This window comes from Choloepus didactylus, chromosome 4 (genome assembly GCF_015220235.1).
Source record: "Choloepus didactylus isolate mChoDid1 chromosome 4, mChoDid1.pri, whole genome shotgun sequence".
NCBI lineage: Eukaryota > Metazoa > Chordata > Mammalia > Pilosa > Megalonychidae > Choloepus > Choloepus didactylus.
This window is the reverse complement of record NC_051310.1, coordinates 92,320,982-92,340,444: the sequence shown is the minus strand read 5'-3', so window position 1 is coordinate 92,340,444 and position 19,463 is coordinate 92,320,982. Positions and strand designations below refer to the sequence as shown.

The window sequence follows — 19,463 nt, the reverse complement described above, 5'->3', positions numbered from 1 at the left end:
CACCGTCTTCTCCCAAAGCCTGGTTTGGCCCTTTGCTCCCTGAGGAGCCTGCTGTTGCATCCTGCCCCACCTCACAACCACTGCCCCTTTTAGGCATCAAGCCCCACAGGCTGCTCCCAGTTGATGCTGGCCCCGATGCCAGCCAGGCTGGGGAAACAAAGGCCGTCCTTTTGCACTTCTCCTGCCCCTTCAGTGCTCTGAGGCCAGCCAGTCCCAGGAGTGGCACTGTCTCTTCCAAGCAAGAGTGGGTCAAAGTTCCAGCTCTCCAAAGGGCTGTTTTAAACTGTCCAAAGCCACTTTGTTAAGAGACAGGATGGTTCTTGATCAAGAAGGATTTTGTGGCATCCTCAGGGCCAGCCCTCCTGGCAGCCTGTGCAGGTGGTGTCTGCAGGGTGTTGGTGTCTGGGCTGAATCTAAACATGGCGACACCACCCTTTTGTGCCATGGAGGAGGCGCCCAGCCCTGCTAAGCGATGAGTCACCGTCTTTGCAGGGTGTGAGGGATGCACATGGGCCATCTGGGGTGAGGGAGGCTGTATGAGGAAACAAATGAATGGGCAATGGCCTAGACATCCAGACAGTCACAAAGCTTTTTGGGTAAGGAACATAAGCACACCATAGTGTTAGCTGACAGAGACAGGGGTGTAGAGTATGCCACAGAACCGAGAATTACAAAGATAGCCATATCCCAGGGTGTGCTCGCCAAAGTGTTAGCAGTGATTAGCTGTGGGTGATGGGCTTATGGAAGTTTGAGTTATCTTATTTTTGCTTCTCAGCATGTGGGGGAGGGTAAGGGTTCCCGGCATGGGTCTAAGTGGGATTCAGACAGTCTAACTGGTTTAGTGAACCAATAGGGCTCACAGCCAGAAGCCTATTTTCTTGTAGCTATGGGAAGCTTCCAAAAGTTTATAGGGTCTATAATAACAATAATAGCAGTAGCTATCTTTTTTTTTTTTTTTGTCCAAAGTCATTATTTTTTATTTTTTATTTTTTTATCTTCATTTTATTGAGATATATTCACATACCACACAGTCATACAAAACAAATTGTACTTTCGATTGTTTACAGTACCATTACATAGTTGTACATTCATCACCTAAATCAATCCCTGACACCTTCATTAGCACACACACAAAAATAACAAGAATAATAATTAGAGTGAAAAAGAGCAATTGAAGTAAAAAAGAACACTGGGTACCTTTGTCTGTTTGTTTGCTTCCCCTACTTTTCTACACATCCATCCATAAACTAGACAAAGTGGAGTTTGGTCCTTATGGCATTCCCAATCCCACTGTCACCCCTCATAAGCTACATTTTTATACAACTGTCTTCAAGATTCATGGGTTCTGGGTTGCAGTTTGATAGTTTCAGGTATCCACCACCAGCTACCCCAATTCTTTAGAACCTAAAAAGGGTTGTCTAAAGTGTGCGTAAGAGTGCCCACCAGAGTGATCTCTCGGCTCGTTTAGGAATCTCTCTGCCACTGAAGCTTATTTCATTTCCTTTCACATCCCCCTTTTGGTCAAGAAGATGTTCTCCATCCCACGATGCCGGGTCTGCATTCCTCCCCGGGAGTCATATTCCACGTTGCCAGGGAGATTCACTCCCCTGGGTGTCTGATCCCACGTAGGGGGGAGGGCAGTGATTTCACCTTTCAAGTTGGCTTAGCTAGAGAGAGAGGGCCACATCTGAGCAACAAAGAGGCATTCGGGAGGAGGCTCTTAGGCACAATTATAGGGAGGCCTAGCCTCTCCTTTGCAGCAACCGTCTTCCCAAGGGTAAAACCTATGGTAGAGGGCTCAACCCATCAAGCCACCAGTCCCCTATGTCTGTGGTCATGTTAAGTAGCTATCTTTCACGCAGCCCTTGCACTAGGCCAGGTACTTGCCAGGCCCTCTACATTGATTCCCATGAACTCTGTCGTGGGGGGCACCACTAGTGTTCCCATCTGTGAGATGGGGAAGCTGATGTTGAGAGAGGTTAAGTAACTCACCCAAGGTCACACAGCATTAGGAAGTGGTAGAGCCAAGAATCAAAGCAGCTCTAAGCCACTCTCTGTGTCCACTCTTCAGTTCCCTGTGGTCTTGGGAACGGCTGTCCTCCATCTCCTCCTTGGTGGTGCCAGGCACACTGGGTTAAGTGCTGGGGGTCTGGTGACATTCTGACAGGCCTCAATGGGCCAGCAAACTGTATGCCTTGTCCCTGAGCCTGTGTAGGATGCTGTACAGTCTCTGAGGAATACATGGGGGCGAGGGCTGGGGTCACTGCTGGAGCCCGTGACTGTGGATTACTTTAGCCAGTGTAATTCCAGATGTATCTACAGGGTGAGGCCACCAGGAGAAAGACTCATGGCCTGCTGTGGTTCCTGCTTTCTGTTTTACGAAACTTTAAGAAATTACAAAGGTGACACAAGCATCTTGTAACAAACCAAACAATAATGCAGTAGTGTATCAAGAAAAGATTTGATCATTTCCCACCTCTCCTTGCTCCCTGTCCACCAGGAAAGCCGGGATGAATCTCTCCACTTTCTTCTCAATGCACCAACAAATATAGAAACATACTTGCGGAGGGGTTTACTTTCTTCTCCTCCTCTTCCTTCTTCTTTTCTCACTATGCTTTATTTGTTTATTATTATTATTTTTTTTTACGAATATGGGATCATGGTATACCCAGTATTCTGTAACCTCCAGTTTATGTTAAAGGAATATCATGGGCATCCCCCTGGATTAAGTATTTTTAATCTGTGCTTCTTTGTTGTTGTTGTTTGGAAAACAGACAAAAACCCATTGGTTCCTGCAAGAAGGCAAGGGCGTAGGGTTGGGAGTGGGGGGAAGTGGCTGAGCTTTCCTGTCCGCTGTTAACTGCATTTGCCACCCTGGGTCCTTTATGCAGAGTTTAAGTGGCAGCAACATAGCTGGTCCCAGGAGGGGAACCCTGGCATGGCCTCGGCCGGGGGCCCGGGGAGACTCTTCCCAAAAGCATCACACGCTCTGACAAGGGCAGGGAGCTGAGAGTTCCCTGAGCTTTCACACCAGAGGGCTTATCTCACTGTGAGGAAGGCAGGGAGGCAATTTTTTTTTTTTTAATTTTTTATTGTGGTAACGTACATGCAACTCAAAATTCCCCATTTTAACCACTTTCAAGTGTTCAATTCAGTGGTATTAATTACATTCACAATATTGTGCTATCATCACCACCATCCACTACCCAAACCTTTTAACCTGTCCCCTGTTAACTCCATTTGCCACCCTGTGTGGCAAATGAAAAAAAAGATCGAGCTATAAACTTCTTTCGTTAACTTTTTATTTTGAAATAACTTCAAACTTACAGGATGGTAGCAAAATTAATACAAACCCCACAAAGAGGAATCCAATATACCCTCACTGCCCCGGGTACTCAGATACACAAACCAACATTTTTCCACCTGTGCCATTTCTTTCTATCTCCCTCCCTCCCTCCTTCCCTTCCTTCCTTCCTTCCCTCCTTCCTCCCTTCCTTCCTTCTTTTCTAATCTATCATCTATTTTCTGAACATTCGAGAGCAGGTTGCACACATTACAGTCCATGAGTACATAAATACTTCCATGTACATTTCCCGTGAACAAGGATATTCACTTATGTAACACCTTAAATGCCATTATCAAGTTTGAGGAATATAATGTTGATATAACGCTTACATTCGATGTTCCAATTTTTTTATGTCCCAGACATACTGTTTTGAGCCTTTTGTCTTCCATTCTTAGATCTCATCCAGTATCATGTCTTGCATCCAATTGTCATTATCTCTTTAGTTTCTCTTTCTTTCTTCTTTTTTTTTTACACTGTGGAAACCTATACACAACGTATAGCTCCCTGGCCTAACCCCTCCCAAGCACACCAATCAGTGGGTTTAATGACGTTCACAATGGTGCAATACCCTCCCCACCATCCATTGCTAGAATTTTCCCTTCATCCCAAACAGAAACCCCACACTCATTTTGCATTAATTCTTTATTGCTCCTGCACCCCACCCCTGGAACCTTACTCTTTCTGTCTTTTGAGTTTGCATATTCTCTGGTATTTTCTTTGTGGTTACTATGGGGCTTTAATTTAACATCCTACATCTATAATAATCTCATTTGCTTTGATACCCACTTAACAACTTAAATAGCATACACAAACTGTGGTCCTATAACCTTCTGTCCCCCTACCTTTATGTGGTTTTTATCGCAAATTACATATTTACACATTATGAGTCCCAAACCATTGAATTCTCATTGCATCTTATGCATTTGCCTTTTAGGTCCTATAGGAAGCAAAAAGTAGAGTTAAAACCAAAAATACAATAGTACAGGTATTAACATTTACCCATCTTTGCTGGAGATCTTTATTTCTTCATGTGGCTTCAGTCAATTTTCTTGTGTCCTTTCGTTTCAACATGCAGAATTCTAGGATTTCTTGTAGGCTGGTCTAGTGGTAACAAAGTCCTGCAGCTTTTGTTTATCGGGGGATGTCTTAATCCTTCCCTCAGTTTTTTTCAATTCAGTTTTATTGATATATATTCACATACCCTACAATCATCCACAGTGTACAATCAGTTGTTCACAGTATCATCATATAGTTGTGCATTCATCAGCAAAGTCAATTTTTGAACATTTTCATTACTCCAAAAAAAAATTAAGAATAAAAATACAAGTAAAGAACACCCAAAACATCCCATTTCCCACCCACCCTCATATCCCCTTTTGCTCATTTAATTTTTGTCCCCATTTTTCTACTCATCTGTCCATACACTGGATAAAAGGAGTGTGAGCACAAGGTTTGCACAATCACATGGACACACAGTGTAAGCTATACAGTTACACAATCGCCTCCAAGAATCAAGGCTACTGGGTTGAAGTTCAATACTTTCAGGTATTTCCTTCTAGCCATTCCAATACACCAAAAACTAAAAAGAGATTTCTATATAATGTGTAAGAATGACGTCCAGAATGTCCTCCTCAACTCCATTTGAAACCTCTCAGCCACTGAAACTCTACTTTGTTTTTCATTTCTTTCCCCGTTTTTGGTTAAGAAGTCTTTCTCAATCCCATGATACTGGGTCCAGGCTCATCCCCGGGAGGCATGTCCCACATTGCCAGGGAGATTTACACCCCTGGAAGTCATGTCCCATGCATGGGGGAGGGCAGTGAGTTTGCCTGCAAAGTTGGCTTAGAGAGAGGCCACATCTGAGCAACAAAAGAGGTTCTCTGGGGGTGACTCTTAGGCACAATTATAAGTAGGCTTAGCCTCTCCTTTGCAGTAACAAGTCTCATAAGGGCAAGCCCCAAGATCAAGGGCTTGGCTTTCTAAATTGGTAGCCCCCAGTGCTTGTGAGAATAACAGTAATTTCCCAGGTGGGGAAGTTTAATATTTCTGCATTTTTCCCCAGTTCCTCAGAGGGGCTTTGCAAATACATTTTTATTCTCTGCCCAGATTACTTTGGGATGTATCACCCTCCCTCATTTTTAAAAGACAGTTTTGCTGGATATTGAATTCTCGGTTGGCAGTTGTTTTCTTTCAGTTTATTAAATGTCATTCCACTGCCTTCTTGTCTCCATCATTTCTTTTTTTTTTTTTTTTAATAACAATAGCCAACATTTATTATACACATATTATATGCCAGGCACAGTTCTAGATGCTTACATGAATTACTAATGTAATCTTTGCAACAAGTTTATAAGTCTCCATCATTTCTGATGCAAAATTGGCACTTAATCTCATTGAGGCTCCCTTGTAAGTGACATGTTGCTTCTCTCTTGTGGCTTTCAGAATTCTCTCTTTATCTTTGACATTCAACAGTTTGATTATAACATGGCCCAATGTAGGTCTATTTGGGTTTATCATGTCTGGAGTTCATTGAGCCTCTTGGATGTATATTTTCATTAAATTTGGGAAGTTTCCAGCTGTTATTTCTTTGAATGTTGTCTCTGCCCCTTTCTCTCTTTCTTCTCCTTCTGGGACTCCCATAATATGTAAATTGGTACACTTGATGGTGTCCCACAGGTTCCTCCTGCTCTGTTTACTTTTCTTCATTATTTCCTCTTTCTGCTCCTCAGACTGGATGATTTCAGTCATCTTATCTTCAAGTTTACTGAATCTCCTGTCAAATCCAATCTGCTGTTGAACCCTTCTAGGAATTTTAAATTTCTGTTACTGTGGTCTTCAGCACTGTTTGGTTCCTTTTCATACTTTCCATCTCTCTGTTAATATTCTGTTTGTGTTCATCTATGATTTTTCTATTTTGCTTTAGTTCTTTGTCCATGTTTTCCTGTAGCTCTTTGAGCATATTTAGGACCATTTTTAAAAAATCTTTGTCTGATAGGTCCCAGGTCTGCTCCTCCTCATTGATGGTTTCTAATACTTTAATTATCTCCTTTGCCTGGACCAACACTTCCTGTTTCTTTGTATGTTTTGTAATCTTTTATTGAAACATGGATATTTTGCTATTTTAGAGTGTTATTGCTGGAACTTAGACTCTGAAGCATCTGCACCTTAAGCTTCTATCCAGCTAGAGTTATGCCAGAGTTTTCCTTGACTGCCAGGAGCTAACAAAAAACAAATAAATAAAAGAAGAACTAAGAATAAAAGGAAACACCTTTCCCCGTCATTGAAGATTGACCTGTGCGAGTGCTGTACTTCAGGGCTTATCCATACAATGAGTCTAGAGAATAGCTCCAGGCCAAAGTGCAGGGACCTCCCTGGTCCTTTCTGTGCATTCCTCTGATCCTGGGCATACACATGTGGCTCTAGGTATCCTCTGTTTATATGTGTGTGAATGTCCCCTTTTCCTGAGGAAACTATTTGCCCACAGTCCTGAGCTCTGCTGCATGTCTTACACCCACAATGCCTTGTCCCAGGCAGCCACAACTTGACTGCTCTCCCACTGTGTTCTGCACACAGGGCAAGTTCTGGGATGGTGGGTTCCTTGGTCCCCACCAGACACATTGGCGAGACACACATGCTCCCACTGTGTGCACGAGGGTTACTCTGCTCCCTTTGGAACCAAACAGGGACCAGGGATCTGCTCTGGGTTCACAGGGCCAGCAGATGAGGGGTGGGGGTGGGGGGCCAGCCAGGGCACCAGGATCTCCTACAGCTTCGATGTGGCCTTTTTCTGGATGAGGCGCTCACCCTTTTACCACAGTCCTTAAACTGTTTTCTGGAGCTTTGAGGCAGATGTTCTGCCAGTTCTTGCTGGCTGTTCAAAGCTTCAGTGTGATTCAGAGCCCTGAAGTGTCTCTCTCTGCCATCCTGATTGAGGCAGGGGCTCCACCCATTGTAAACTTCTATTCCAAATTTAAAATGAAGTTCATAAAAATTCTCTACTTGACCAGATATGAAGCAACATAAAAACCTTTAAAGGTGTATTGAGAAAACCCAGGCTTTATAAAAACACACACACACACACACACACACACACGCACATTTATCCTTAACAAAGAGATGTCTTTAGGTAAAAATAGTAAAAATCCCGTGCTGCATACATAATACAGATAGTTCTAGTTACCTGGTTAATGGATAGATCTGGTTATCTGGGTAATGGGCCAAAAGCAAACACTTAGGGTCTTCAGCTCCAATCTTTCGTTCATTTCTTATTGCAGGAATTTCCTATTCATGTCTTCTTGTTGGATGACTAAATGGGAAGATGCTAGACATGTGAGCTGGCATTTACTTAGCTCTGCCCTGCTCAGCCTCAGCAGCAGACAAATTCCCAGCTGGTGGTGGATTGGCTGCTTATGTTTCTTTGCCATCTTGTGGCCAAGTTGTGGCATTTTCTGGGCATTTGTGCAGGTAAATGAAGGTGTGGCAGGCGGACGTTGAGGTGGCTGCTGCCCTCGGCTGTCCTCTCCTTGACTTTCCCTACCCTCTTCACGGCCGAGCTCTCTAGACTGTCTTTGGTCTATAACCCTGATACATATTCGTCTCACTGCTCCGCCTGCTTCTCCTGCACCCTGGCTGTCAGCACCCCCATCATGTCTCCCTGCACAGGAAGGCGGGGATACTGTGCTGAGCCTGTGATCACAGGGGAACCATTGTCCCCAGCAGGGCCTGGCCTTGGGAAGGCTCCCCAGCTCCTCATTCTCTTCACAGTCTTCCTATTCGGGTAATTCTGTTGGCAATTGCGTGGCCCCCTGTGATGTGGATCACGTCTGTAACAATTTACTGCCTCCATAGGAGCTCCACTGTGGCCTGTAACATCTGCCACCCCTGCACCCCTTTTCTCCATCAGCAACATCCAGTTCCAATCTCTCCACCTCCCACACTGTGAAGGTGCTTCCTGGGCTCATTCTTCTTTAGGGCAGCCGTGGTATACATACGTCTTCCTCGGTGTCATTCCTGTTGATGAAACCGTATCCATTTCTCACATTGAACCGTTTTATGGTTCCCAATACATTCCTTATGATGATTTTGTTGTTCCCATGGCAGGTGCCACAGATGTGCGTGATGCTGGGCTTGGAGCGGGCAGCACAGGTGGCTGCTGGGGTCCCAGCCTCGGCAGGGCTCTCTGGGCCGCTCTCCTGCAAGGGAGGCATTTTTATCTCCATTTTACAGATGAGGAAATGGTGGTTCTCAGGGATCACCTGCTGAGGCCACCCAGTGCTGGTGGAGGGCCATGAAAGGGGCTCCTCAGATGTGGCCCAGAACGCTGGACACGTCAGAGACATCCATGGAGCTGGCATCAGCTTTGGGGTATCTGCTGGCCAAGCTACTGGAAAAATCAGATGCTCTTTTTCCTTCTGGGTTGGTCCTCCCCAAACAGCAGCAGAGACTAGCTTTTCCAAGTCTGCAAAGTAGGTTGTTGGAATTTTGATGGGAATTGCATTGAATCTGTAGATCAATTTGGGTAGAATTGACATCTTAACGATATTTTAGCCTTCCTATCCATGAACAAGGAATATCTTTCCACTTCTTTAGGTCCCCTTTGATTTATTTTAGTAAAGTTGTGTAATTTTCTGTGTAGAGGTGTTTTAAGTCCTTGTTTAAGTTTATGCCTAGGTACTTGATTTTTTAGTTGCTATTTTGGATGAAATTTTTTTCTTAAGTGTCTCTTCAGTTAGATCATTTCTAGTGTATAGGAATGTTGGTGACTTTTGGGCATTAATCTTGTATCCTGCCACTTTGCTGAATTAGTTTTTTAGCTCAAGTAGCTGTGTTGTCGATTTGTCAGGATTTTCCAAATATATGATCATATCATCTACAAATAATGATAGTTTTTCTTCTTCCTTTCCAATTTGGATGCCATTAAGTTCTTTGTCTTGCCAGATTGTTCAGGCTAGAACTTCTAGCACAATGTTGAATAACAGTGGTGACAGCGGGCATCCTTGTCTTGTTCCTGATCTCAGAGGGAAGGCTTTCAGTCTCTCACCATTGAGGACTATGCTGGCTGTGGGTTTTTCATATATGCCCCTTACCATATTGAGGAAGTTTCCTTCAATTCCTACCTTTTGAAGTGATTTTATCAAAAAAGGACTCTGAATTTTGTCAAATGCTTTTTCAGCATCTATTGAGATGACCATTTGATTTTTCCCTTTTGATTTGTTAATGTACTGTATTATACTGATTGATTTTCTTATGTTGAACCACCCTTCCATGCCTGGAATGAACCCCACTTGATTGTGGTGTATGATTCTTTTAATGTGTCTTTGGATTCGATTTGCAAGTATTTTGTTGAGAATTTTTGCATCTATATTCATTAGGTAGATTGGCCTGTAGTTTTCCTTTTCTATAGTATCTTTATCTGGTTTTGGTATTAGAATGATGTTAGCTCCATAAAATGAGTTAGGTAGTGCTCCTTTTTCTTCAATTTTTTTGAAAGAGTTTGAGCAGGAATGGTGTCAGTTCTCTTTGGAAATTTTGAAAAAATTCCCCTGTAAAGCCATCTGGGCCTGGATTTTTATTTGTAGGAAGCTTTTTGAAGACTGATTGGATCTCTTTACTTGTGATTGGTTTGTTGAGGTCTTCTGTTTCTTCTTGGGTCAATCTAGGCTGTTCATGTTTTCCAGGAAATTAGCCGTTTCCTCTCAATTGTCTAGTTTGTTGGTGTACCATTGTTCATAGCATGCTCTTACGAGTTTTTAAATTTCTCCAGGATCCACAGTATTGTCCCCCTCTCATTTATTATTTTGTTTATTTGGGTATCTTCTCTTTTTGACTTTGTCAGTCTAGTTAAGGGTTTGTCAATCTTGTTGATCTTTTCAAAGAATCAATTTTTGGTTTTATTTATTCTCTCTATTGTTTTTTTGTTCTCCATATCATTTATTTCTGCTTTAATCCTTGTTATTTCTTTTCTTCTACTTTAGGGTTACTTTTCTGATCATTCTCTAGCTTCTTCAGTTGTTCAGTTAGGTCTTCGATTTTAGCTCTTTCTTCCTTTTTAATGTAGGCATTTAGAGCTATAAATTTCCCCCTCAGTATCACCTTCACTGCATCCCATAGGTTTTGATACGTTGTGTTCTCATTTTCATTCATCTCTAGATATTTACCAATTTCTCTTGTAGTTTCTTCTTTGACCCACTGGTTGTTGGGGAGTGTGTTGTTTAACCTCTACATATTTGTGAATGTTCTAGTTCTTTGGCGATTATTGATTTCTAGTTGCATTCCATTATGGTCAGAGAATGTGCTTTGAGTAATTTCAATCTTTTTAAGTTTATTGAGGCTTGTTTTGTGCCCCAGCACATGATCTATCCTGGAGAACATTCCATGGGCACTAGAGAAGACTGTATATCCTGGTACTTTGGGATGTAATGCTCTACATATGTCTATTAAGTCTAATTCATTTATCACATTGTTTAGGTTCTCAGTTTCCTTATTGGTCTTCTGTTGGGTTGTTCTATCTGTAGAAGAAAGTGGTATATTGAAGTCTCCCACTATTATTATAGAAACATCTATTGCTTTCTTCAGTTTTGCCAATGTTTGTCTCATGTATTTTGGAGCACCTTGATTGGATGCATAAATATTTATGATTGTTAATTCTTCTTGGTGAATTGTCCCTTTTATTTGTATATAGTGTCCTTCTTTGTCTCTTATGAAATCTTTGCATTTAATGTGTATTTTGTCTGATAATACTATTGTTACCCCCTGTTTTCTTTTGGCTGTAGCTTGTGTGGAATATTTTTTTCCATCCTTTCACTTTCAATCTCTTTGTGTCTCTGTGTCTAAGAGGAGTTTCTTGTAAACAGCGTATTGATGGTTCATACTTTTCAATCCATTCTACCAGTCTGTAACTTTTAATTGGGGAGTTTAATCCATTCACATTCAATTTTATTACTGCAAAGGCACTTATTGAATCAAGCATCTTATCCTTTGGTTTTTGTCAGATCTGTACCCTGCCCCTCTCCTTTTTTTCCCTTTAAGTTACCTTTATTAATTCTCTTCAGTTCTGTGCCCTTCTCCAGACTTCTCTCTCTTTTCTTTTCTTTTCTTTTTTTTCCAGCCAGTTGAACTCCCTTTAATATTTCTTGCAGGGCAGATCTCTTGTTAACAAATTCTCTCAGCATTTGTTTGTGAAAATTTTAAACTCTTCCTGAATTTTGAAGGAGAACTTTGCTGGATAAAGAATACTTGGCTGGCAGTTTTTCTCTTTCAGAATCTTAAATACGTCATACCACTGCCTTCTCACCTCCATGATGTCCACTGAGTAGTCACGCTTAGTCTTATGTGGTTTCTGTGTGTGGTGAATTGCTTCTCTGTTGCTTCTTCCAGGAGTTTGTCCTTCTCTTTAGCAGTTGACAATCTGATTAGTGTATGTCTCAGAGTGGGTTTATTTGGATTTATTCTATTTGGAGTTTGTTGGGCATCTTTTATTTGCATATTTATGTCATTTAGAGGGGCCAGGAAGTTTTCCTCAACTATATCTTCAAATACTCTTCCTAGCCCTTTCCTCTTCTCTTCACCTTCTGGCACACCAGTTATTATTATATTTGTGTGCTTCATGTTGTCCATCATTTCCCTGAGATCCATTTAAAATTTTTCTATATTTTTCACCATATGTTCTTTTGTGCATTCACATTCAATTGGTCTGTCCTCTAGAAGAATTATCCTTTCTTCTGCCTCTTCAAATCTGCTGTTGTGTCTCTAAGATATTTTTGATTTGATCAACAGAATCTTTTATTTCCATAAGATCTGCTATTTTGCATTTACTCTTTCATATTTTTCTTTATGCTCTTCTAGAATCTTTTTTATGTCCTTAATGTCTTTAGCCAACCCATTGAAGTTGTTCTAGAGATTTCTAAATACTTCTTTGATTAATTTCTCCAAGTTCTGTGTCTCCTCCAGTTTTTTAACGTACTTGTTTGGCTTGTCTGTATCTTCTAGTTTCTTCGTGTGCTTTATGATTTTCTGTTTTTGGCCTCAGGCATTTGCTTAGCTTGATAGGTTATTTTTGGATATGTAGGATTATTTGAATGTTTATCTGTAATTTGGCAGAGCTACAGCTTGGTCAACGGCACTGTCCCTGTCCTACCAGCAGATGGCACTCTTGAGCCACCTCTTACTGTCAAGCCAGCTTTCCCCCAACTTTGTCTATGCACTTGGTGGGGTCTAAACCAGGTGGAAATCCAATCAGTTCATCAGTTCTCCATGTGCACTGGGGACTGCCATCCCTGGGGGTGGACCCTGCACAGTTTGGCAGGGAAGCTACTCTAGTGCACAGTGGGTCCAGCAATTTCTGGGGCTGCAAGTGGACTAATCTGGGGCTGTGGGGCTGTGCGTCTCACCCTCCAGCTCAGATGCACCACAGTCTCTGTCTGCCATGCACCTGTGAGCCTCTGGGGTTGGGGAGGGGCTCCTGGTGCTTCAGTGTAGTTCCCTTGCCTCTTGGCTGTGTACACTGTGGGCATCTGTGGAGGAAGAGTAAGTGCAGTCACCACAAGACTGCTGAATCCCAAGTTTTTCACTGGAGCTCTTGGGGGGTTATCTCCCCAGCCAACTGCTGAAATGGGTGCACGGGGTGTGGAAAGCTGTTCCCTCCTATACTCAGCAGCTGGCTCCAGCCACCAGTCCCTGATGGCAGTCCTGGCCAAACAAATTCACCCCATTCTATGAAGTGGTCCCTGCCCAGCTGGTGGCACCCTTGAACTGCTGTTCTGGAGTGCTTTCTGCCTTTTATCTAGTCTTTTTCATGGAGGAGAAGTTTGTTCTGCCTCTCCTAATCTTCCATCTTCCCGGAAGTCCCTTAATTTTCAATAGATAATTTTGATGGATATAGAATTACTGGTTGACAGTTTTTTTTTTCTTTTAGGACTTTAAATATATCATACCACTGTCTTCTGGCCTCCATGATTTCTGATGAGAAATCAGCTGTTACTCTTGTATGTGACAAGTCAGTTCTCTCTTGCTCTGTCAAAATCCTCTCTTTGTCTTTGGATTTTGACAAATTCCCTATAATGTGTCTTGGTGTAAATCTCTTAGAGTCTATTCTGCTTAGTGTTTGTTGAGCATCCTGGATGTTTATAGTCATATTTTTCATCAGATTTGGGAGCTTTCTGGCCATTACTTATTCAAATACTTTTTCTGTCTCTTTCTCTCTCTCTTGTCCTTCTGGGACTTCAACAAGGTCTCCCAGGCTCTGTTCACTTTTCTTCGTTATTTTTTCTTTCTGCTTCTCACACTGGATGGTTTCAGTTGTCTTGTCTTCAAGTTTGCTGGTCCTTTCTTCTGCCTGTTCAAATCTGCTGTTGAATCCATTTAATGATTTTTTTTTCATTTTAATTGCTGTTCTTTGCAGCTCCAAAATTTGTTTGGTTCCTTTTAATAATTTCTCTCTCTTTATTTTGTTCAGACAACATTTTCCTGATTTCCTTTAGTTCTTGATACATGGATTTCTTTAGCTTACTGGACATATTTAAGATAGTTGGTTTAAAGTCTTTGACTAATAGTTCCAATGTATAAGCTTTCTCAGGAATGGGTTCTGGTACATTCAGTTTTTCCCTGTGAACGGACCTGTTCTAGTTTGCTAATGCTGCAGAACACAAAACACCAGAGATGGATAGGCTTTTATAAAACGGGGGTTTATTTCGCTACACAGTTACAGTCTTAAGGCCACAAAGCGTCCAAGGTAACACCTCAGCAATCGGGTACCTTCACCGGAGGATGGCCAATGGTGTCTGGAAAACCTCTGCTAGCTAGGAAGGCAGCCGGCGTCTGCTCCAAAGCTCTGGCCTCAAAACAGCTTTCTCCCAGGACGTTCCTCTCTAGCAAGCTTGCTCCTCTTCAAAACGTCACTCCCAGCTGCACTCACTGAGTTTTCTCTCTCTCAGTCAGTTCATTTATGTGGCTCCACTGATCAAGGCCCACCCCGAATGGGTGGGGCCACACCTCCATGGGAACATCTCATCAAAATTATTACCCACAGCTGAGTGGGGCACATTCCAAGCAAATCTAACCAGCACCAAAAACGTCTGTCCAACAAGACCACAAAGATAATGGCATTTGGGGGACACAATACATTCAAACCGGCACAGGACCCTACTTCCCTGTTTCTCTGCATGCTTTGTTGAGAACTGGACAGTCTGAGTATTATATTGTTATTGCTTTGGAAATCTGGTTCTCCCACTCCTCTAGGATCACTATTGGGTTCTTTTTGTGTTGTTTTTGGTTTGTTTGTTGTCTTTCTTTGCTGTTGTTGAGGGCTAGAGCCACTGATTTGTGACTTTTACAAAGTATTTTTCCTCCAAAATGGGGAATGGAAAGAGAAAAAGACAGAAAAATAAAAAGGTACTGCCTCTTCAAGACTCCTCTGATGCTTTTGCCTGAGGGGGGCTGGAACAATGGCTGCCTTCGAAGCTGGCCCCCAGAGATTTGAAGTGGTTGATCAAAAGCAGTGATCAGTGATCCGCTCACACTCCTGGATTGTGGAGGACTAGGTCCTTCTAGCCTACCCTGGTGCCAGTGAGTTTCACCAGTAACCAGGGCTGCAGTCCCCACTGCTGCCTGCCATGCATTTGGGGTATGGGAGACAGTAGCTACTGAACCGAGGGTGAAATTCAATGATATTTACTACAATTTACCAGCCTCTCCCTCCAGCTCTTCCCTAAATACTGCACAGCATCCATTAGATTCCAGAGTTTCCAAATAGTTGATTCATACATTTCCTGCCAGTTCAGTAGTTGTTTTTGTGGAGGGACTGACTCCCGGAGCTTCCCACTCCGCCATCTTCCCACAGTCCTCTTCCTAAACATGTTACATATTTTAATACATAAATTATGTAATATACAATAATAGATAGTTGTATATATTAAAATTGCACTCATGATAGGTGATAGTTTTCAATTTATAGAAATAGATCAACTTTCCATTTAAAATCCTTATCTGTATCATAAACACTTCCAGTATCATAGATTGTTGTGGAATTAAGGTGAAGTTATAAGGGTTTACAAACTGCAAACTACAAGCACTTTTCAAATGTAGAATCTTTCTTTTATCATTTAAAAAATTGTGGAATATAACATATGTACATAGAAGTGATAACTTTCCAAGTGCAATTTAACAAGTGGTTAGAGAGTAAATTTCAAAGAATGCTATGGGTTACAGTTCCACAGTTTCAGTTATCAAATGCAGAATATTATTTATAGCCTAGTCTCATCTTAGTGAAGTTTATTTCGGTGAAATTGAGCTGAAGACAGTTTTAAAAGGGTCATTCATTTGTTCAGCCAATATTTAATGGTCCTCAATCAGTGAGGTCTCTTTCCATCCCAAGTGACGGAAATTCCAACCCAAATTAGCTAAAGCAAAGAGGGGGCTTTTGCCATCGTAAATTTCAACATTGACTAAATTTGATGATTTGAAGGACATATTGTTAATGTTTTAGGTGGCATGCGCTGGTTGGCTCAACTCAGTTAACAAGCCCCATTCCTGCTCCAGGGACTGAATGAGCTTCTCAGCCCCCATCAAGAACAAAGGAGGGACAACTGGCTGTGGGGGCAAAAACAACCAATGTCCTCCTCTGTGTGCCAGGTTCCATGCTAGGGACACGAAGATGGACGGGCACAGTCTCTTCCCATCAACGAGCTTCCCATCCACAGAAAAACTATTTGCATTTCTACCACTGCCCTTTTTACTTTCCTTTAACAGTAAGGGTTTGATATAACAAATTATCCCCCTGAAATATGAAGCCTGTTTTGAAAAGGAGCATATGCCTCTGAATCAGAAAGTCACACACAGGTCCAGAGTTCACACTGATTTTATCCCATGTGTGGTACACGGAGGCCTGGCAAGGCAGGAGCTGACCCAAAATGACACCAGAGAAACAGCTCTGGAGGGATCAGGACCTTCTGCCTTCTGAAGCCCAGTAGGGCAGGTCTGGTTACTTCAGGACAAATGCCCTTGGGGTGTTCATAGGCCTGGGCAGAGCTCTTATGGTGGCTCTGACATGAGAATACTAATGCTTCACATTTTTTGAGCAAGTACTCTGTTGTTCTCAGTGGTTTACACATAGAACTCATTGAACCCTGGCAGCAATTTCATGAGGCGGGTGCTATCACTGCCTCATTTTCCAGAAGAGGAAATTATTGAACTCTACTCCCCCTCTCCCCCAACCCCTTATTCAGGGTCCTCTTGCTCAACTCCCTTGGGGGTCCCTTTGGTCAAGCACAAAGGAGAGAATTGCATGAAAAATATTAATAATCACATGCTGGTTTCTGACTAATCTTGGAGGGATGGACATCAATGTACTCCTGGGATCTTGGACAAACTAGCAATCAGGGTTGGCTTTCTGTCTTCCCAAACTTACTTTCTTGCCTAAGGGGTCTGCAGTGGGCTTGCAGAAATGCCAGGAATCACAGAGTGCTTGGGTTCAAATCCAGGCCCAGGATTTCATATGTGATTTTGGATATCAGTCAACTTCATTTTCTTAGGTGAACCCTTGTTTTCTTCCTAGTAAACTGGAATAATAATAATGGTATCTACCTCATGGGGTTATTGGAAGGATTAAATGAGATGATACTCTAAAGCATTAAGCCTGGTTCATTTGGAAGTGGTAGCGCTTGATGAATAAAAGACGAGCAGTGATATTTTCTCTCTGAGGCAGAAACTGCTGAAGCTGGGCTTGGCAAACATGATAAAGGTCACTGGGAAAGGAGCTCCCGAGAGGGACCCTGGAGGAGCAGCCTGCATCCTCAGCAGCCACCAGGCAACCTGGCAAACACCTTTGAGCAGGGATCCTCTACTTTCCTGGCCAGTCTGCATCCACCTTGCAGTGTGGTGGTTGAGATCCTTGCTCTAGAGCCTGTCTCCCTGGGTTCAAATCCCAGCTCTACCATCTGTGCTTCAGTTTTCTCATCATTTATTGATATTTATGAGCCCTACAGCGGAGCCTGGCATCTACTTAAGTGCTGGTTGTTATTACCAAGCTCCAGGCAGGTAATAATGGAATGGAATGGAGCACCAAATCTGATATACACAGTCAGTCCTTGCAAGAATTTACAGCAGTGGAAAGGAAGATTAAAAAAAAAATCAGCATTTAGTTACAGTTGTGGTAAATGCCTTGAAAGTATAGAGTGTCTTGATTAGGAGAGGGGGATTCTAGTGAACTTTGTCTCTTAGAGGGACAAACTTTTCTAGAAGGACATGGGGAGCTCCCAGAAAAAGAGGGAGAGAGGACAGAGGAGCTAGGTTCAGAAGGGCCAGGAAATAGGATGCAGCTCTGCAGGAATGGCTGGTGCCTCTTGGCATCCTCTGTCTGCAGGAATCAGCATTAACCATTTTTGTCCTTGCTGAAGATCTGAATTCCAGGGTGAGGGTGCCAGACTGGCCTGAAGTAGCCTTGAGAGAGAGGCAGGCACGGGGATGACATCTCCTGGGACTGAACCCAGGGGCAGATCCTTCCCCTAGTGGATGCCAGGCAGGTCCAATCAGTGTCCCCTCTGGAAGTCACATTCAGTCAGGCCAGAGTTTCTTAGCTTTTTTTTTTTTCTATAGGCACCTTCTCAGAATAATGTTTTTAAATGTATAAAACCCATAGGATTAGGAGAAAAACCAAAGATATTAAAATATTAAAAAAGAACAAATAAGTGATATACTGATGGTGCTTTATTGTTAACTCATTAACAAGATCTAGTAGCAGTCTAGTAACTACTGTTTATTTTGAAGTACAGATTAGTATAAACAATATTTTGAAAAATCTGCAACAACTGTAAAGTGCAATGACAATATCTGTAATTGCTGCTGGGGACAAAGTCACAGGTACTACTAATACCAGTGTGGCTGGTTGTATAGGCTCGTAATTGAAGAAGATGGTAAATTTCAGTAGGAGACTAGAAGAAATAAAAATGAAAATTGTTTTTCCATTCGGAGACTCCCTGATTTAAGCTGAGAACCTCTTCTCCAGGCATTTTGTAAGAATGTCAAGGGTACAAGGTTAAGTTGGGGTGGGGTGGGCAGGTTAGAAAATGGCACATTTTGAAATATTTCATCCTTTAAAAAGAGAAAAAAAATCAACGCTCGATGTACTTCACAAGCCTTGGTCCGGGGCTTCTCTCTGCCCCTTGGGATGGCAAGACCGGGCAGGTAGCACATGCACAGGGCTGGCTTTCTATCAGGCCTGATTTTTGTCCTTAATCAAATATCCTTGTCTTCCTTTCCTCATCTCTGCATCTGGGTCTCCAGGTTCCAGCTGCCAGGCTCACGTTATTCACGGAGGCCTTGTGAACCGCACTTTACAGTTTACTATCCGCGGGGCGCCCAGGCACCTGGAGCAGCACGTGGTGGGTGCAGAGACTGGAGGCGACGGGAGATTGGACAGCAGAGGAAGAGAGACGCGCTTCTGCTGCTCCCAGGGCTGAAGGGGTCGGACGCCCCTTGGTCGTCCAGGGGTTGGGGTGAGGACCCGTGGGCGGGTTAGGATTTAAGAAAAGGTAGCGTTTTTACCCATCAGAATTGCCCCAGATGGAGGGAGGATGCCTGGGGCTGGCGCTTCCCTTCAGCTCCGCGAAGTATCAACTGACTAAAACACAGAATTTCCGCATGGGATGTCCGTTCCTCTCCACTCCACACGCGTACGGCAGGCGGCTAGTTTATTTTAGAAAGCTGGTCTGTCGTGGGCCTGGATATTTAAGCTAGCAATTTCACGCTGCTGGCCATGCGCCGTTACTTCCACAGATCCGGAGTCCCCAACTTTCAATTTGGGGGGGGGGGGGCAGGTGGAAATGGGCGAAAACGTTCGTTTTCTGCAGGAACTTTAAGCCCTGAGACTAAAAGGGGAAGCTTTCACCCTCCGACCGCGGCAGGACTCGAACCTGCAATCTTCTGATCCGAAGTCAGACGCCTTATCCATTAGGCCACGCGGCCAGCTGACAACGCTGTCTTTGGAAAAACTGAAAAGCTTGTTACACCCACTGGCTTTCTCGAGACCAATCCACTTGCTTTCTGAGAAGGGGAGGTTTGATCTTGTTCTGGGCTCACCCGGAAGTTCCTCTGCCTACCCCGCGGGCGGATGAGTCCATTTGCG

General features: G+C 43.0%; 1 non-coding gene across 1 annotated transcript; it reads right to left on the bottom strand.

The window, feature by feature from the left end:
- Positions 1 to 19,230: 19,230 nt before the first annotated feature.
- TRNAR-UCG lies at positions 19,231 to 19,303 on the bottom strand. Its single transcript has one exon. It is a non-coding gene; the product is annotated as a tRNA-Arg (tRNA).
- Positions 19,304 to 19,463: the final 160 nt, after the last annotated feature.